Source organism: Rhinolophus sinicus, chromosome 17 (assembly GCF_057876585.1).
Source record: "Rhinolophus sinicus isolate RSI-liver-muscle chromosome 17, RSI-T2T, whole genome shotgun sequence".
Lineage (NCBI taxonomy): Eukaryota > Metazoa > Chordata > Mammalia > Chiroptera > Rhinolophidae > Rhinolophus > Rhinolophus sinicus.
This window is the reverse complement of record NC_142517.1, coordinates 144287234-144306441: the sequence shown is the minus strand read 5'-3', so window position 1 is coordinate 144306441 and position 19208 is coordinate 144287234. Positions and strand designations below refer to the sequence as shown.

The window sequence follows — 19208 nt, the reverse complement described above, 5'->3', positions numbered from 1 at the left end:
CACAACATTTTCTTTTTCTGTTGTTTTTTTTCCTGCTGCTACATAACCCAATCCAAGTGGGCTAAGCAGATTCAATTTTCACTGCCTTAGAGAGCATTAAACATCATCATGGTGGCTCTGCTCACTATTTTGACTTGCCATTTGATTCCATACACTAACTGGATCAAAATGTGCCAAATAAGTGACTAAAAAATGAAAATCTCAATCACCTGGTGGCTTTACCTAACTAATACCAAGCCACCAATTTTACTGCTTTTCTTTTGTATTTTTTCCTTTTTATAGAATTGATTTGTGGGGGGTTGAGGGATGGTGTCATGCAGATATAGCACTTAGTCAATTTATTTCCTTTTGCAAGTGGGTAATAAGAGAAATACAGTACTTCAAAATTAACAGAGATGGGAAAATTCTTTAAGGGAATAGATCTTCTAGATGCCAAAGGACAACTTGAAATATGTATTAGATTTCTCTAGAAATAAGAGCTGCTAATAAATAAATCAGCTTGGGAGTGATTTTGAATGTATCCAAGATGAGGAAGTTTTTACTTTACTTGACAAGGAAATAAAGACAGTGAATAGAGCTGCTGTTCAGTGAGCTGCTGATGTGGTTTCCCATCCATTCTGGCAGGTGCACTGTGTTCAAATATACATGATAATGGTTTAAATGTAAATAAGGTTAATGAATTTTAATATTCCTCTGAATTGTGTATTCATACTTCCATTTGCATAGTGACTTATTTCTCCAGTCCTTTTGTAAATATTGTAATGAAATAAACATAAGAGGAGAGCACAAAGGAGTGCATACAATTAGCTCAGCAGACAGCCTTCTGTGAAGGCCAACTGGAATCATATCACAGGATCACAGACCTCAGGGATGGACGAGTCCCATAAGTCACCCAGCTGATCTTTGTTTTCTAGTGGGGAATTATTCTGTTTCGGAGGTTTTCCAAAAAGTGCTTGGTTTAACTTTCTGTGCCTCGAGTGACAAGGTTTCTGAACTTGCCTTCCATAGAATATTTGTTGTGCTTCCCTCTGAAGCGACCGTGGTCCTGGGGATGCCGTGTGAGGAAAGAAGGCGAACAGAGGTGCCTACTCCAGACATCTTTGGCGTAAACACTGTCCGATCTAGAAAGAAGCCTGTAGCCGCTGGGCACCCTCAGGCCCCAGAGTTAATCTGTGTGGCCTTGCAGCACAGAGCAGGACTCACTTCCCTTAGCACAGCTTTCACTTTTTCTATCAGTAGTTTTGAAAAAATAATTTAAAAAAGGTTCCTCTTCCCCTTCACCACTGTTGTCCTGCAAAGAGAAGCCACACTGGTCTTAAGTCTTGCTGATTAAAGAATGCTATTTACATTTAAGGTGGCTAATAAATGATTCTATCCTTCAGCCCTTTGGTTACCCTGAAATCATTACCTAAAGGACAACACTTCACATTTCTGCTCTTTGTTGAATGCACTGTACTCTTTTGTGCCTCAGTGTTTGTGCCTCGGTGTTTGTGCCTCTGCTGTGACAAGATAGCCTCATGGCGGGAGCCCAGACGCTGGAATCAGGACACCCACATTTAACTCCTGTGTGTAACAGGAATATTAATAGTAGCTACATCAAAGGTTTGTGGACTGGGTTAAATGAGTTACTCCATGTAATATGTCTGGAAGAATGCCTCGCATTGCTGAGTGCTTATACCGTAAGCTTTAGCTCTCACTAGTTTCTCTGTTTGAAATGCCCTTTCTCCTCCTCTATAAAACCTTTGCTCTTTGGGTCAAACATTGCCACTCTCCTTCCCCAGCTTTCTAATTCAAAGCAGAGTTAATTGCTTATTCCTCTTGTTTCCTTGACACATTTGACATATTTTTATTATTGCATGGTATTTGTCAAGGTGTATTAAATTTAGTCCTCAAATATTTCTCTTATCCTCAAAGCTATAAATTCCTTGAGAGCTGGGCCATCTTTTATTCATCTATTAATCATCCCTCAGCACCCCAAACAAGCACTGGATAAAACAGATGCTTGATAGTTCTTTGTTGGATTACCCATAAACAATGCATAAGCATTCATTGTTTGAATAAGCCTGACTGGGCATTTACTCCATTTCAGTATCGCTCTGGATGTGCCTGTGGATAAAGAGAATGCTAATTGCTCTCTCTTGACTGCAGGACCTGAGCCACTTGTGAATGTAATTGTGCTTTAGTAAAATGCAAGACCAGGGGATGGGGGCCTGGGATTCTGCTTTTCTTTTTCTTTCTTTCTCGCTTTTCATTTAGCAACTGAAGTCTACATTTGTGAGATCTTCGGCTGCCCATTCATTTTTGAGTAGCTTTTGCATATTTGGGGAAATTCCGATATAATGAGTCTCAGTTATGTCTCAGTATCCCTTACATACAGTTCAGACAGAAATATGGGATGCTTGGCTTCTAATAAGACATGCCTGTGTGGGGCTTTGGTTTGAAAGAGCATAAGGAAAAAGGGCAGGGCTGATTTCTGTTCTCTGGCTTGCATGGTTGTGGAGGACCCCCTCAGAGCGATAAGTAGCATTTGTACTGGAGGTGGTAACAGGTAAAGTCAAGTCGTGGAATTAATTCATGGAGATGGCAGCTGTGTCTTTTTTTAGGCTAGTTCTGTGGCATCGTTTGGGGCATTTTCCTGGCAACTGAGCCTCTAGCTTCCCTATGATTTTATAAATTACCTAATATCCTTTCACAAATCTCTTTTCTGCCATAATTAGTCAGAGGGGGTTCTGTTGTTTTCCACTGGAAACTGATAGAGCTGCTATTGAACCAACTTCTTTTGTCCAGAACTTTCAGGGGTAGTGATGATAATAATAATGTGGTTTGTTTGGAGTTGAGGACCTAAGATCAGAGCAAGTGGCCTGTGGGTTCCTCCAGACGTCATCAGCTCCCGAAGGAATATTAAAATCATATAGTCCAGTTAGTTTCAGTAGAGTCTTAAGAAAATCCCTTTTCTTATTTATAAAAGGCTGGGCCCATAGAGTCTGAAAGGTGCCTTCAAGTTCAACCGAGTAACGTTCTTTTCTACCATCACTGGAGGTTACAGAGCAGGAATGTGAGTTGGTGCTTTCATCGGATGTCTGCCTAGACCCTTGAAAGCAAATTGGTTACAGTCTGCAGAGGGAGCTAGAATCAGAAAACTAGAGAGCTGAAATGAAATGAAGCGAGAGTTTCCAGGGGGAAAATTATCCAGCATAAAAGAAGGTCAGGAAGAGTTCAGCTAGGATTCTCTGAAGGAGAAAAAGATTGGGAGAAAGTAAAGAGATCAGAAAATTGTTATAAGAGTAATAATAACATTAAAAAATGGGGAAGAATTAAAGGTATGATTAACAGCTGTCACTACTTCAGCTGACAAAGCTGGTTAATTGCCCGTGTAATCCTAGCATATAATTTCCCACCTAGTATACTTCACTCCCGAGAATCGTAAATGAATTGCATATGTTACTTTTGTTAGGCTGCTGAGGACAAGAATCCAAGCAATGGTTTTAACTTAGAAGAAACAACAGTGGTAAAACTAGGCTTGTGTATACATATGGAAGGGTCTTTCCTGTTTACTGGTTGAAGGACTTTTGGAACTGCAATTAAAGAAGACAGGGATGATCTCTTCATTAAGTAGACGCAAAGCTAAGGCCCAGGTAGCTGAAGTGATTTGCCCAAAACAGGCTTCCGGGAATGCAACGCATTGTGATGTAAATAGCAGGAAATTCAATATTAGACTTCTTGCTTTATACCAACTGAACAACCGTCACATAGAAGTCCGAAGTCTAAAAACCTTCCTCCTTAAGTACACGTTCAAATCCCTTTCTCCCCCTTTATTTCCTCAATTCTTGATCACCTGGGAGAAGACTGTGAGCTCCATGCCTATTCTGATGCACGTGGGACAGAGACAAAGCCTCAACAAATCACTGGGATGTGTTCTTTATCACCCTCTTTTGCTTGTGCCCTTCAGTCCCTGATACTTGACAGATATCAAATGCAAAGAACAGCAGGGTGAATGCAGAAAGCTTTCTCACGCTTTTAAAGCTTGGGCACACTTGGATATTTCTTTAAAATATTCCAGTCTGCAAAGACTGGCAAAGGAAAGCTTCTCTTCCCTTGCATTTCAAGCATACAGAGTTTTTTGTTTTTTTTCCCCCAACCTACACTAGAGGACTTTTTTTTTCCTTTATGTGTCTTTGGATTTTTAAAGATTTAATACGTTCCAGGTGGAAAAGAAGTTTGTCAGATTTTGGTATTTGGCTGAGTCTTTGAGTTGGTGAGAAAGGCCTGTCTACTACCATCCATTAGCAGTTCCTGTATTGTTGCAACCCATAGGACTAGACTTTCATTTCAGTGTATTCTCCGTGTTAGCATCACTGTGCTGTAATCCTATCACCGTAATTTGCCACCATTTCTTTCTGTGGCTCACATGGATTGGATTACTTTAGTGATTCTTTGAAAAATCTTAAAGGAATAAGAAGAGTTATTTTTAAAAAAAGGCATTTTCCTTGGTTATTGCTCAAGCTTTTTCCTGGCTTAAACTCTGATTTTGGCCATGGAAACCAAAGCTTGTGTATTGGTATAGTAAATGTAAATTGTTGTCACATTCTGTGCTTTTCTATTTGTTTTTTTTTTAATGACTTAAAAAAAATTGGGGTATGTTTTCTTGGGTGCTGTAGCAATAGAATAACTTAAAAGTAATTAAGATGCCATTTATAAAATTATTTACTTATGGACATAAGTCTGCTAAAAATATGGATAGAATGAAAAGGACTGTTGCTCTTGTATATCAGAAGTAAACTATTAAATAGACCACCTACCTTCAGCAATGCCTCAAAGGTACAACGTGTACAAGGAAGAGTTGATTTGATTTAGGCTTTCTAAGGCATGTTTAGTTGACCCTCTGTACTTGTACCAGCCTTTTAAAGATGAACCTTTTGATAATTCCATGATATTGTTTTCTGAATGTTAAATCTTTCCTTGTCAGCCATCAGAGTCTTTTGATGTCTTTTTAAAGCTTCTCAAGGATATTTATACACCACGTGGTGAGCTTTGCATCATTATCAGAGAATCAGTAGCAATTGATCATTGTCCTTGACGGATTTGACATTTGCAGTTTGCAGTGATTTCTCTTGGATCTCAAGGTCCATGATATGTACTTTATTGCAATTTTGAAAAGGTGTAAATTGTGGTTGGGTAAAGGATAGTAGGTGATAGCCCAACATTTGCTTTCCTGTGAGCCTAGACAGTTGCCTAGCTCCTGTATTTTCTTATAGTTTTAAAACTTTGTTGTTGCTAATTTTCACACACAATAGCCTTGTGTGTGTGTGTGTGTGTGTGTGTGTGTGTGTGTGATGTATGTTTGAAAATGGTCATTGAATGAGAGGGTAAAACTTGAGTGGTTTAAAGATCTGCCTAGGAAACGTGTGGATGAAACATGATTTGGAAGAGACCCGGGAGGTATCAGAAGCAATTCTGATTAAAAATTTGGGAATTTATGAATATTTGGGAACATGTGCTTATGAGTGTCAAAGGGCTACTTTATAATTGTTTTTAAGAAATCTGCGAATCATACAGATTGACTTACCTGAAGTATCCCCCAGCTTCATGTTAAATTATTTATTTCTTAATGGGCTTGTTCATTTGTTTATGTTGGAAAGAATAGATATTATAAAACTCAAGGCATTATTAATAGTATTTTCTTTAAAACATAAACTTCATGGTTTATTTATAAAAAATATCAATTTGGGTATGCAGAGAGCGAGTCACTATACTCAGAAGCATGAATAATATTTTTTTCATAATTTTTCACTTTGCTTTTGAGACATCCTTAGATTCATACGTACTAGCCAGATTGTAACATACATGATGTGCTTCACAGGTTTGTTTGCTAAGCAATTTAACTAGCCTGGAGGGGGGAGATCCCTCTAAAGACAGCTGCTCATCAGATCTGGTTGCAAAAAAATGAGAGATGTCATAAGTCCTTTCTGGCCTTCTCTGGTCTGAAGAGTGCCTCTAGGGTATCACGCTGGCCTGCCTTGATTCCACGACAAGCATGAATCTAAAACTTAAGAGGGAAAAGGTATTAAGCATTGACATTACAAAGTGCTGATTCAGTGAGTCTAGCAAAAAATCTATTACACCACAAATAATTTCTTCTCCAACATGTATGTGGAAAAATCCCTACTGGGAAATTTTGTCCTTAGCACATTGACTTCACAGGATAACAGCTCATCAGAAGTAGGGGTTGTGGTCAGATTAGTACCTTGGTGGCTTGGTCTTAAATTGACTAGATGTTTAGGTCAGCCAAAAGCTGGCTGGCTGGTTCACAAACACACATAGAGTATTTACTACTGGGAGGATATAATAAATGAAAGCACTTTTTATAGATTTTTTTTTTTTTTTAAAGAAAGGAAGCTTAAACAAAAGTCCTAAAAGATCCTTGTTTTTTCGTTTGTTTGTTCTGTAGTATTTATTTGATCCAGTTATTCAGTTTTTAGGTTTCAAGTTTCCTTGGGCCATTTGTTTATGAAAAGTTGAAATTATTTCATTATTTGTTCTAAACCAAGCAGTTAGAGAATTAGCCTTGTCATCGAGTTAAAATTTTTAAGTGTTTTTTGGGTCTTCTTAACCAGATCAGATGCTTGTTGGCCCCATAGACTACATCTGACTACTTCAATCCTCATACCACTTACTAAAGAGTTCTAAAGGAATTTACACTTCAAAATTTTGTATACTTTTCCTTAGAGTTTTTCCTAGGATATAAAGTTGTATTTACACTATTATTATAATGATGTTAAAAGACCAGCACAGGGCCGGTCCAGTGGTTCGGGCGGTTAGAGCTCCGTGCTCCTAACTCCGAAGGCTGCAGGTTCGATTCCCACATGGGCCAGTGGGCTCTCAACCACAGGTTGCCAGTTCAATTCCTTGAGTCCCGCAAGGGATGGTGGGCTCTGACCCCTGCAACTAAGATTGAACACAGCACCTTGAGATGAGCTGCCTCCCAGATGGCTCAGTTGGTTGGAGTGCGTCCTCTCAACCACAAGGTTGCCAGTTTGACTCCTGCAAGGGACGGTGGGCTGCGCCCCCTGCAACTAGCAACAGCAACTGGACCTGGAGCTGAGCTGCGCCCTCCACAACTAAGACTGAAAGAACAACTTGAAGCTGAACAGCACCCTTCACAACTAAGATTGAAAGGACAACAACTTGACTTGGAAAAAAGGCCTGGAAGTACACACAGTTCCCCAATAAAGTCCTGTTCCCCTTCCCCAATTAAAAAAAAAATCTGTTAAAAAAAAAAAAAGACCAGTGCAAATGCATAAACATAAAGAATTTAGGAAAATACCAAAATATACATTGAGTATATCAGACGATAGGATTATGGGTGAGCTTGTTTTCTTCTGTCTCTTTTCAATTTTATTATAATTTTCTTGTATCATCCAAGGGTGCAAAAATTAATCTATTAAAAATAAAATATATTACTGTTTCTGGCAATAATGGAAAGCTTGTATCTTGTATCTGATCAATCCTCTCATCAGATATAAGCGTATGTATACACACACACAAACACACACACACATACACACAAACACACGCACACAAATAGTTGCCAAATTAATCAGAAAACAACCAGGACATCCAGGACTTGAGGGGTCAAGGGGCAGGCCCAGGGTTTTTGGCTTTCTTTAGAGATAGGGAAACCAGAAACCCCCCCCAAACAAACAAACAAACAAATAAACAAACAAAACAAAACAAAGCACCAACCAACCAAAGAAAGAAACAAAGAAAAGAAACCTGGAGTTCAGAACCCACTAAGGAGGAGCGGCTGTAGTAAATGCCCGAATTGAGACTGTTGAAAGACTAGACCCTAGGAGAAACCAAAAAGGGACCAGCCCTTTCAAAAGGACTCCAGTCTCAAAACATCACAGCTCCTAACTGGATCTGCCTTTAGTCTAATTGCTTTTCGGAAGAAAGTGAAATGCTCTCTGGAGGAAGCTAGCGTATCCTCTATAATTTTTTATACAGAATACATGGCAATTTAGAGTTAACTGGGATACCAGGACACAGGACCACATGACTGAAAAACAAAGGAACAACAGGTAATAGATTCATGGGTGATTCAAATATTAGAACTATTAGACAAAAACTCTAAAATGTGATTTAATGTGCGCAAGCACAGAGATAAGATAGACAATTCTATAAAAAATAATCACAGGAAAAACAAATGAATGTGTTGGACTGGAAGTTCCTAAGGTTTCTTTGGGTTCTTAAAAAGCATATCTTGTTATGGATTTTTTTTCCTCTTACTTGACTTTTTTTTGTTTTCCTGGTTGTGGGCTCATGCTTCTGGATTCTATCATATTTCCTTTCTGTTGAGCTCATCCATATCCAGAGGCCCACCTCGCTTATGAAAATGTTAGCTATATTGAAGAAGATATTCCAAACCTCACACCTTTCCCTCCCCCAGCCCCCAAGTCATTTCCTATTCTGTGGGCTCGAACTTGGCAGGGATATATATGTAAAGCAAATTCCATTTTATACGTGCCAACTTGCTTCTTTATCCTTGGGAAGTGTGTTCTTCAACCGAGCAAACACTGGAAAGGTAGTTGTATTCTCAGCTCTGTTTCTCTTTCTGAATGATCTGGGACAAGCATAACCAAGCTATCAAGTCATGGTTTCCCACTGAGCCCAGATGTAGCTCACCAGTCTTTTCAGGATCACGTCCAAGATAGCTAATACCAAAGGATGGAGGTTGCCAAGGAAGTTAAAACTTATTTTCTATCCTTGAGACAGATTATCTCTGAAAGCTCTTCTGGCTTTAGAATTCTACACTTAAATCTAGTAGTTGGTTTTCAGTTGTTGTTCAGTACACATGTGGGTGAGGACCGTGAAGGATGGATGAGTGGCAGAAAGGAATGAACTTGTTATAGTCATTGATGCATTTGTTTGACCTAAAATTATATCTACCTGTTCACCCTTTTCTGCCCTGAATAGTACATTTGATAAGATGGACCTTGCTACAATATATGTTAGTTGTCAAGTTAGTTGAAAGTTCTGGTCTGGACTTTTTCAATCTCGTGCATTTTGTCGTATTAGACACAGCCAAACCCAAACTCCCTATCCTTCAGACTGGCACCTCATCAAGCCGAACCTGCCACGGTTTCTTCCCTGCTGTCTGCAGCCATGCTCTGGAGCTTCCATTGATTTACACTGGATCCTTGGAGCAATTCAGCTGAATGCTCTCAGTGTCCGAAACCTGGCTACCAGTGTGTCCAGAGTCAGTAATGATTTCAAAGAACTCCAGAGAATATGAGGGGAAAGGCTTTGTTCCACCAGATAGACAGAAACCTTTTTCTCTTGACTTAAAAAATGTTGTAGGAAAATACACACAACATGAAATTTATCATCTTAGCCATTTTAAAGCATACAGTTGAGTAGTGTTAAGTATATTCACATTGTTGTGCAACCAATCTCCAGAACTCTTTTTATTTTTTTTAAATTAAAGTTTATTGGGGTGACAATTGTTAGTAAAGTTACATAGATTTCAGGTGTACAATTCTGTATTACATCATCTATAAATCATGTTATGTGTTCACCACCCAGAGACAGTTCTCCTTCCATCACCATATATTTTGATCCCCTTTACCCTCATCTCCCACCCCCACCCCCCTTACCCTCTGGTAACCACTAAACTATTGTCTGTGTCTATGAGTTTTTGTTTCTCATTTGTTTGTCTTGTTCTTTTCTTGTTTTTGGTTTATATACCACATATAAGTGAAATCATATGGTTCTCTGCTTTTTCTGTCTGACTTATTTCGCTTAGCATAATCTCAAGATCCATCCATGTTGTCACAAATGGTCCTATTTCATCTTTTCTTACCACCGGACAGTATTCCATTATGTATATATACCACAACTTCTTTATCCATTCATCTATTGAAGGACATTTTCATTGTTTCCATGTCTTGGCCACCGTAAATAAAGCTGCAATGAACATTGGAGTACACTTGTCTTTATGTATAAATGTTTTCAGATTTTTTTGGTAGATAGCCAGGAGAGGGATTGCTGGGTCATGCGATAATTCTATTCATAATTTTTTGAGGAATCTCCACACTGCCTTCCATAATGGCTGAACCAATCTGCTTTCCCACCAACAGTGTATGAGGGTTCCTTTTTCTCCACAGCCTCTCCAACACTTGTTACTATTTGTCTTGTTGATGATAGCCATTCTAACTGGGGTGAGGTGATATCTCATTGTGGTTTTTACTTACATTTCTCTGATGATTAGTGATGTTGAACATTTTTTCATATGTCTATTTGCCATTTGTATGTTCTCTTTGGAGAAATGTCTCTTCAGGTTCTCTGCCCATTTTTCAATTGGGTTGTTTGTTTTTTGTTATTGAGCTGTGTGAGTTCCTTCTATATTTTGGATATTAGCCCCTTATCGGAGGCAATGTTTGCAAAAATCTTCTCCCATTCAGTTGGTTGCCTCTTTATTTTGTCGATGGTTTCTTTTGCTGTGCAGAAGCTTTTAAGTTTGATATAGTCCCATTCATTTATTTTAGCTCTTACTTTCCTTGCCTTTGGAGTCAAATTCATAAAATGCTCTTTGAACCCAAGATCCATAAATTTAGTACCTATGTTTTCTTCTATGCAGTTTATTGTTTCAGGTCTTATGCTTAAGTTCTTTGATCCATTTTGAATTAATTTTGGTACAAGGTGACAGATAGCAGTCCAGTTTCATTCTTTTGCATGTGTCTTTCCAATTCTGCCAGCAGCATTTGTTGAAGAGGCTGTCTTTTCTCCATTGTATGTTTTTTTGCTTCTTTGTAAAAAATTATCTGTCCATATTTATGTGGTTTTATTTCTGGGTTCTCAATTCTATTCCATTGGTCTATGTGTCTGTTTTTCTGCCAATACCATGCTGTTTTGATTATTGTTGCCCTGTAGTACAAGCTAAAGTCAGGGAGTGTGATACCTCCAGCATTGTTCTTTTTTCCTAAGATTGCTTTGGCTATTTGGGGTCTTTTGTCGTTCCAAACAAATCTGATGATTTTTTTGTTCTATTTCTTTAAAAAAATGCCATTGGGATTTTGATGGGGATCTCATTAAATCTGTATATTGCTTTGGGTAATATGGCCGTTTTAACTATGTCGATTCCTCCAATCCACGAGCACGGAATGTCTTTCCATTTCTTTTTGTCTTCTTCAATTTCTTTAAAAATTGTCTTATAGTTTTCAGCATATAGGTCTTTCACATCCTTGGTTAAGTTTATTCCTAGGTATTTTATTCTTTTTTGCTGCAATTGCAAAAGGAATTGCTTTTTTTTTCATTTCTTTTCCTGAGATTTCATTGTTAGTATATAGGAATGCAATGGACTTTCGTACGTTGATTTTATAGCCGGCAACTTGACTGTATTCATTGATTGTTTCTAATAGCTTTTTGGTGGAGTCTTTAGGGTTATCTATGTATAGCATCATGTCATCTGCAAAGAGTGACAATTTAACTTCTTCATTCCCAATTTGGATGCCTTTTATTTCTTTCTCTTGCCTCATTGCTCTGGCAAGGACTTCCAACACTATGTTGAAAAGCAGAGGTGATAGTGGAAAGCTGTGTCATGTTCTTGAACATAAAGCAAAGGGCTTCATTTTTTCACTGTTAATTATGAGATTAACTGAGGGTTTGTCATATATGGCCTTTATTATGTTAAGGTATTTTTCTTCTATACCCGTTTTATTAAGTGTTTTAATGATAAATGGATGTTGTATCTTGTCAAATGCTTTTTCTGCATCACTTGATATAATCATATGATTTTTGTCCTTTATTTTGTTTATGTGGTGTATCACATTGATGGATTTGTGTATGTTGAACCATCCTTGTGCCCCTGGGATAAACCCCACTTGGTCTAATTGAATAACCTTTTTAATGTATTGCTGCATTCGATTTGTTAGAATTTTGTTTAGGATTTTTGCATCGGTATTCATCAGAGATATTGGTCTGTAGTTTTCTTTTTTGTGTTATCCTTACCAGGTTTTGGTATCAGGGTAATGTTGGCCTCATAAAATGAGTTAGGGTCTTTTTATCTTTCAAAACTGAAACTCTATACCTACTAAACAACAATTCCCCATTCCCCCTCCCCAAGCCTCTGACACCCACCATTCTACTTTCTGACTCTATGAAATTTGACTCTTCTAGGTACCTCACGTAAGTGGAATCATACAGTGTTTGTTTTCTTTCTTTTTTTGTTCTTGTGTGACTGACTTATTTCACTTAGCATAATGTCCTCTGGTTTCATCCATGTTGTAGTACGTGTTGGAATTTCTTCCTTTTTAAGGATGAAGAATATTCCATTGTATGTGTATACCACATTTTGTTTATTCGTTCATCTCTTGGTAGACACTTGGGTTGCTTCCACCTTTTGACTACTGTGAATAATGCTGCTCTGAACATGGGTGTACAAATATCTCTCCGAGACAGTGCTTTCGATTCTTTTTTGTATATTTCATGTGATTCAGCAGTCATAGAGTAGTTCTGTTTTTAATTTTTTGAAGAATCACCGTACTCTTTTCCATAGTGGTGGCATCACTTTATAGTCTCAACAACAGTGCACAAAGGTTCCAATTTCTCCACATTGTCACCAACACTTGTTAGTTTGGATAGCAGCCATCCTAATGGGTTAAGTTAGGTGGTGACAAAAGTCTTTTTGTTGAACTAATGTCTTGTAGTTGAAAATTATTTTTTTGCAACTGTTTATAAAAAATATGTAAGGACAACAGACACCGCCAAACTCATTAAATTGTTGCTAGTCACCAACCTTTAAAACCTGTAATTGAGTTTCTTTTTGAAAATTTTATGTCAGTTATTTGTTATGTAATAATTGGCCAAGGAATCCAGGGCTTAAATGAGTCTAAGGATGATATTCTGTTTTTACTCATTAGGGTCTCAACGAATGGGTGGATTGAGGCAGGCAAATGGATTAGCAATCAGATTAGAATCATTAAAGTCTAGTATTTCTTCCACATTCAACTGATCATATTTATGGAGATGAGAGGTGTATGTAGTATAGTCCTCCAAGCTGTTTCAGTAGATACACGTGTTTCTCCAGCTATGAGGCAGGAACTTCCCAGCCCTGGAAAAACACTCCATATGCTGAATGAATTATAAAGCACACCAACAAGGTTGAATGATCACCATGCTGTAAGACAGACATAATTTCTTGCATTAAATTATGTGTCTTTTGAATTTTGAAGATTGTAGACATCTAAAAAACGATATAAGAAACACAACACTGACTTTTGTTTGTTTCAGGACTATTTTAACATTCTAAAAAGTTTTTTTTTTAAATGCAAACACCCAGCATTATTTGTAAAGGATTTTAGCTATTCCTGGAGTCACAGATTGGCTGTGTTTTAGACAGACGAGTCAGGAGGAGGGACTGGCTTACCACAGCTGGGTCTGTAATCAGGCCTATTGTCCCCTTCTCAGCAGGAAGGGAGGTGGGCACAGGTGTGTACAATGTGCCTTTACCTGCTTTTACCCCTGCTGGGAGGGGCATCCCTCTCTGCCTCTGAAGTCTGTGATTTTCATCCTCATTTCCAAACATGGTGTTCTATACAGTTTGGCTTCATACCTTGACAGCTTCATGACCTTGACCAAGATAGGAAAGCCATTCAATTTTACCTGGGGGCATTTGCCTTCTAGTGGTGGTGTTTCTGACAAATTTCTAGAGGAAAACTCAGAGTTTAAAAAATGTGTACATAGAGACAGGCATCAAATATCAAATTGCCTACAGGCTACCATGACAATTGATAAGCTTCTTTTATTCCAATTTCTCAGTTCAATTTGGAAAGAAACTTCAATGTGCATTATGAAAAGATCTTTATATATGGAATGTTTCAAACCTATACAACGTAACTATAATGGGTTTTCATGTACCTACCATCCAGTTCAACAACTGTCAACATCTGCCATTCTTATTTCATTTTCCCTCCATTTCTTGCCCTCCCCCACTCAATAATTTTGATAAATGGACAAAATGAACATAGTTTTTTTTTTTTTTTTAAATCTTTGTTCAATGAAACATTGACAATTGCTATTGTGGATGGAGACATAAGGTTTGATCTACATTTTATCTTGTCACTGTTATCTAAAAACATGTGAAAACAAACTGTTTCATATATAATCAGTTAAGATTTAGAAGAAATCAATTAACTACACAGTAGCATTGAGTCCTCTATTCATTTTTTTGGTAAATATTTAGAGAGCCTACTATGTTACAAGTAGTTTTCTAGGCACTGGGAAGAGAATAGTGAACAAACCCAACAGAAAATCTTGTCTTAATGGGGCTTATATCTAAGAAAGAGAGAGAGGAGAGAGAGAGAGAGAGAGAGAGAGAGAGAGAGAGAGAGAGAGAGAGAGAGAGAGAAGCTGCGATATTAAATAGGGGTATTAGAAGGGTATACCGGGAAGGTGCCATCTGAGCAGGAGGTGAGGGAGCAAGCCATGTGGAAATATGAAGACTGTCACCACTCTAGTCAGAGGGAATAGCAAGCACAAGGGACCAGGATTTGTTCTAAGAAGAGCAAATAGGCCTGGATGGCAGTGGGGGTGAGCGAGCAAAAGGACGAGGGAGAAGGAACTAGGAGATGAGGTCTAAGAGGAGGGCTGGCAGATGGTTTAGGGATGTCGAAAGGACCTACACTTTCCTGGGGAAGCTGAGCATGCGTGAGGGTGTAGCTTGCCAACAGAATGAGGTTGAGGGGCAAAGCATTGGTCTGATGGAGACAAATGGGACCGAAGTTGAGACAGTTTATAGTTTTCACATAAGCTGAGTTTCCTGCAGAAATTTGGGAATTACCAAAATTTTGTTCCCCAGATCTCCTAGGAATGCCAACATCCTGGGCACATTTATTTTCCCACCAATTTATTTCATTCAAGTCTTCCTGTGCAATGGGGTTGTTTTTAATATCCTCTCTTCTTTGTAAGGTCTGCCTAATAGAACTTGTAACGAACCAAGTTTCCTTAGACAAATCTAATTCCCAATCCTGCTTCTTATTAATGGGTGATATTTGCCCAGGATCTTTGGTACAGCCTTATAACTGAGTTATTTAGCTTGTCAGTTTTCTCATAGAGCCCTGAGAAATTATCTGCTCCTCTGAATGACTATGAAAGTTACTCAAATGCATTATGCTATATATTTACATGGGGTCATATTTATTGCATTACCACGCTCTTACAGGCAAAATTGCTTTGGGAGGTTTCAGACATACTTTAAGTGTCCATATAATCTGCTTTGTTTTATCACTACCTTTTTCAAAAATCAGATTTGAAAAACAATTGCCTTGCATCTAGTCAAATACCAATGTAAAGTGATTATTGATTTCTTCAGCTGTGTACATGGTGGTTCGATATTGTCTTGGGGCTAACATATTTCCTTTCAGGGGTGGCATGTTGCATTTATTACACCAAGTGAGGGTTGCACAAAATGGCGCAGGAGGGGCTCATTATGAGTCACAATTTTCAATCATTCAAATCCATGTTCAAATTCAGTATATGTTTAAATTTAAAAGGGGAGAGGGTTGGATATCAGATTGTGAGAGTAAGTTAGTGATCAGAGAAATGTGGAGGCAAAGAGAAATTTATTCTTAGATAGCTTGCATAAAACTTGCTTAGCAGGTTTTAAAGGTTTGTTTATAATATCTTTTCTTGGGAGGTTATTTACCTAAAAATTTGATTGACTATCTATGATGAACCCATGACAGTACTGTGTACTGGAAGAAACAAAAAATTTATAAAATGTGGTTCTTGCCTATCAAATGATTTTAGAACAACACTGGACACCTTGCATTGACTCATCAAATATTTTTTGAGCACTCATATTCTTGGGCACTATATGAAAAGGTAAGGAAACATCCCTTTATAGAGAATATCTATTTTACTTTTTCTTTTTTCCATTGTCTACGTGCACAGAGAGGTAGGTCCTAACCAAATGATAAGTCAGCACTATAACTTCTGGCATTCTAGTGACTGAATTATAGAATAGTACTATTTAATAACGTAGACAAGGGCTTCCTGGGTCAGCAGCACAAAACAGAGAGTCAAACAGATATCTATACCCTGCTTTTAAAATTGGCCTTTTTGAGCAGATGAAATGACTCCAAATCAAAGGAGATTAATTATAGTCCAATGTGGTCTGATAGAGGTTATATTTTGACAACATTACTTGGCCTCATAGGACTTTTCAGAAGTCTAAGGAAAGGAGAATGAGTAGAATAAATTAAGAGGGATATAACTTTCATTTGCCACAATTAAGCTTTTCTGTTAATTTTTTTTTTTTTTTACCAAACTCTTCCCTTCGCCACTTGGTATTATCAACCTTTAAAAATAGTCACCGACTTTGATGTTCAAATTGAGGTTAAGCCGGACTTCTTTTACTAGAAAAAGATAAAATTGAGTTTTTCTTTCATCTCTTCATGCACACACCTTTTCTTAATCATTATTCAAAGAAATTTCTCATGTTCCTCTTGGCTCCTGGCTGACCCACCAGCCTCACCAGTAACTAGCAGAGTGCAGAAAAGCTCATCAGCGCCCCGCCAACCACCACTACCAGTGGAGGGTTAGAAAGACGACCTTTTAGCCTGCAGCACAGATGTAATAGAGAGAGACTTGCACAACTGAAGGTTTTAGTATTCATGAGTGGAGGGAAAAAGAAAACGCATGTCACTGTGGATTTGCTGATAAACTGAGGAACATCCAAAGCCTGCTTGTTTAATCCACTCTGCCAACTGAGCTTTGACGGCTAGCCTGCACCGAATAATAAAGAGCCTGATACAGAGAGTTGTGGCAGGTCCCTCATTAGAAGTAGGAAAACCCAACGGCTGGATCAACATTGCGGTACTATATTTAGCTTGTGGAGGAGAGAAAATAAACACTTTGTCTCTTTACTTTTCTTATGAGGCTTTATCCTCATTTAACTTTTCGTAGAGGATTTTCTGCTTTATTTACATAAAGATAACATTTATCAGATTTTTCTTTATTGCAAAAAGTAATATATCTTCTTTATGGATAATTAAATAAATATAGAAAAGTCCAACCACTGAAGGGAAAACCGATATGCACACATTTCACTTTTTGCTTAGGCAGAGTTTTAGCTCATTTGACATAGTTTGATAATACTGCATTTCATTCAACATGAACATTCCCCGTCCCTACCCACCTTTTTTGCGAAGGAGTGTTTCACTTTAAATGGCAATGTTCTTTTGGGAGAGCAATTTATTTAATAGTTCTGCTATTAGTGTGGGATTGTTTCCATTTGTTTATTGTAAACAATCCCTAAACAGCAGCTTTGTGCATGGTGTTGTTTCCCTTATTTAGAAGTATTTCCTTAAGATAGCTTTTTCAGAATTAGATAGATTTCTTAGCATTGATCCAGTATGGATCAACTTTTTTTTTCAGTTTAACATTTCTAAAGTTCTTGATCACAGTCATTTTCCAAAAATATTCTACTGATTTGCACTCCCACTAGCAATGTGAAAGCGTTTATTGGAATTTTGATGGGGAGGCAGTCTCCAATCTGCCCATGACTTTGGACAAGAAGGTGGAATAATAAATATCTGCTCACCCTGTTTTGAATGTTACTTTCCTGATTCCCACCCTCATTTTCACCTGTTTGTATTTTGCGCTTAGCGGCCTTGGACTTGTTTCTCCATGGAAGACCTGTTCTGTGGCTCTGAGGTAGGCCCTTTACCTTACCTAGGCTTTGTAGTTAGGATCCACTGGTCTCTTTATTGATGACATTTCTCCACTATTCTTCCTCCTAACTGTTTATTTTAAAAATGACAAAGTGGGTCAATGGCAAATAGACTACAAAACGAAACAGCAGAAGGACTTAATCCATGTTGTGTTTGCAGAAGTATGCAAAAGTTTGACGATTGTAGGGAATCTGGCTCTAATCTCAAACTTATATTTTATATGCAGGAAACTTCATTGTGCTTTGAAGTGTGACATGAACACATTTTGCAGGCTGCTAGAAAACACTTGGCTCAGTAAAGAATTGTCAGTGGCAGTGATCTCAACGTCCAAATCTTCATAGCCATAACTTGTGAAGAAGAAGTAAAAAAGTATTGTATTTGTAAAATATTTTGATTGTTCCAAAAGCAATTTTAGTCGGATTTTGTCATTGGTTTACAATGCATGAAAAAAATTTAAAGTACTTTTCAAAATTATGGACGATGACTATTTAATAAATTGGATTCATGCAGCACCCAGAATAGTCCTATTCTATGTTCTCATGAGGGTTAGCTATTTGTTGCTGCATAGCAGGGTGAACTGAGACGCATGCAAAGAAGGAATTGGTGTTTTTGCATGTAACCCATAGTAGACTCTTTCATCTTGATTTTTATTGTAGCCTTTTCAGTGGGGTTCTCTGAAAGAGTTGGGGACAGTGAGAGATGACAAAAGATATGAGGAGAAATATATTTTATCAGAATGATTCAGCATTGTAATATATACATATTGAAAAGGGCTCTTCTCTGTTTTCTTTATTTCCTTATTTTTTTTTACGAGAACAAATCCATTTTATTTACTTTTTAGTAAGTTTAAATCCTTGAGTGGTACAGCAGTACATGGATTCTGTGTCCTATGGCTTTAGCAGGAAGATTGCTTAGGAATTTGGCACGAACCATACCACTGTTTCCATGAGCATGAGGTACCTTTCCCCAGATTACTCTGGTTTTGTTCAGTTTGCCACCAGGAGTCACGGTGTTATTCTTTGCCATGTACACATATGAGCATCTCTTGCTTAGACAGAATTCAGTTTCATCTCGAGCATAAACACCTTCAATTTTAAGAAGAGCTGTGTGCTTTCTCTGGTTCCATAGACCCCGTTAATAGCCAGCAAAAATGGCTTTGGACCACAGCCTTCCAGACACATTTGTCGTTTTAGAAGTCCTGTTCCCAGCAAGCCCCCAAATTTCAGCAGCAAGAGCTCTACTCATCTCCACCTCTTCTCTGTTTTCAAATCAAGAAATACAGAGTTGCCATCACTTTCTTACATATCTTCTAATATTTTCCACCCAAGTTGGTTAAAATGAGTTTGAACAAAAACTTGTACTTTCATAGATTTATATAAAGAAAAATATGAACCCCAAGCATTAACACTATTGAAACTAGATGGAAAAGCTATTCACATTTATGAAAACATATCAGTTTAGAGAAGAAACAGACATTAA

At 37.9% G+C, this 19208-nt stretch overlaps 1 pseudogene; it reads right to left on the bottom strand.

The window, feature by feature from the left end:
- Positions 1-18575: 18575 nt before the first annotated feature.
- Positions 18576-18974, bottom strand: LOC109450280 (large ribosomal subunit protein eL33 pseudogene; annotated as a pseudogene).
- Positions 18975-19208: the final 234 nt, after the last annotated feature.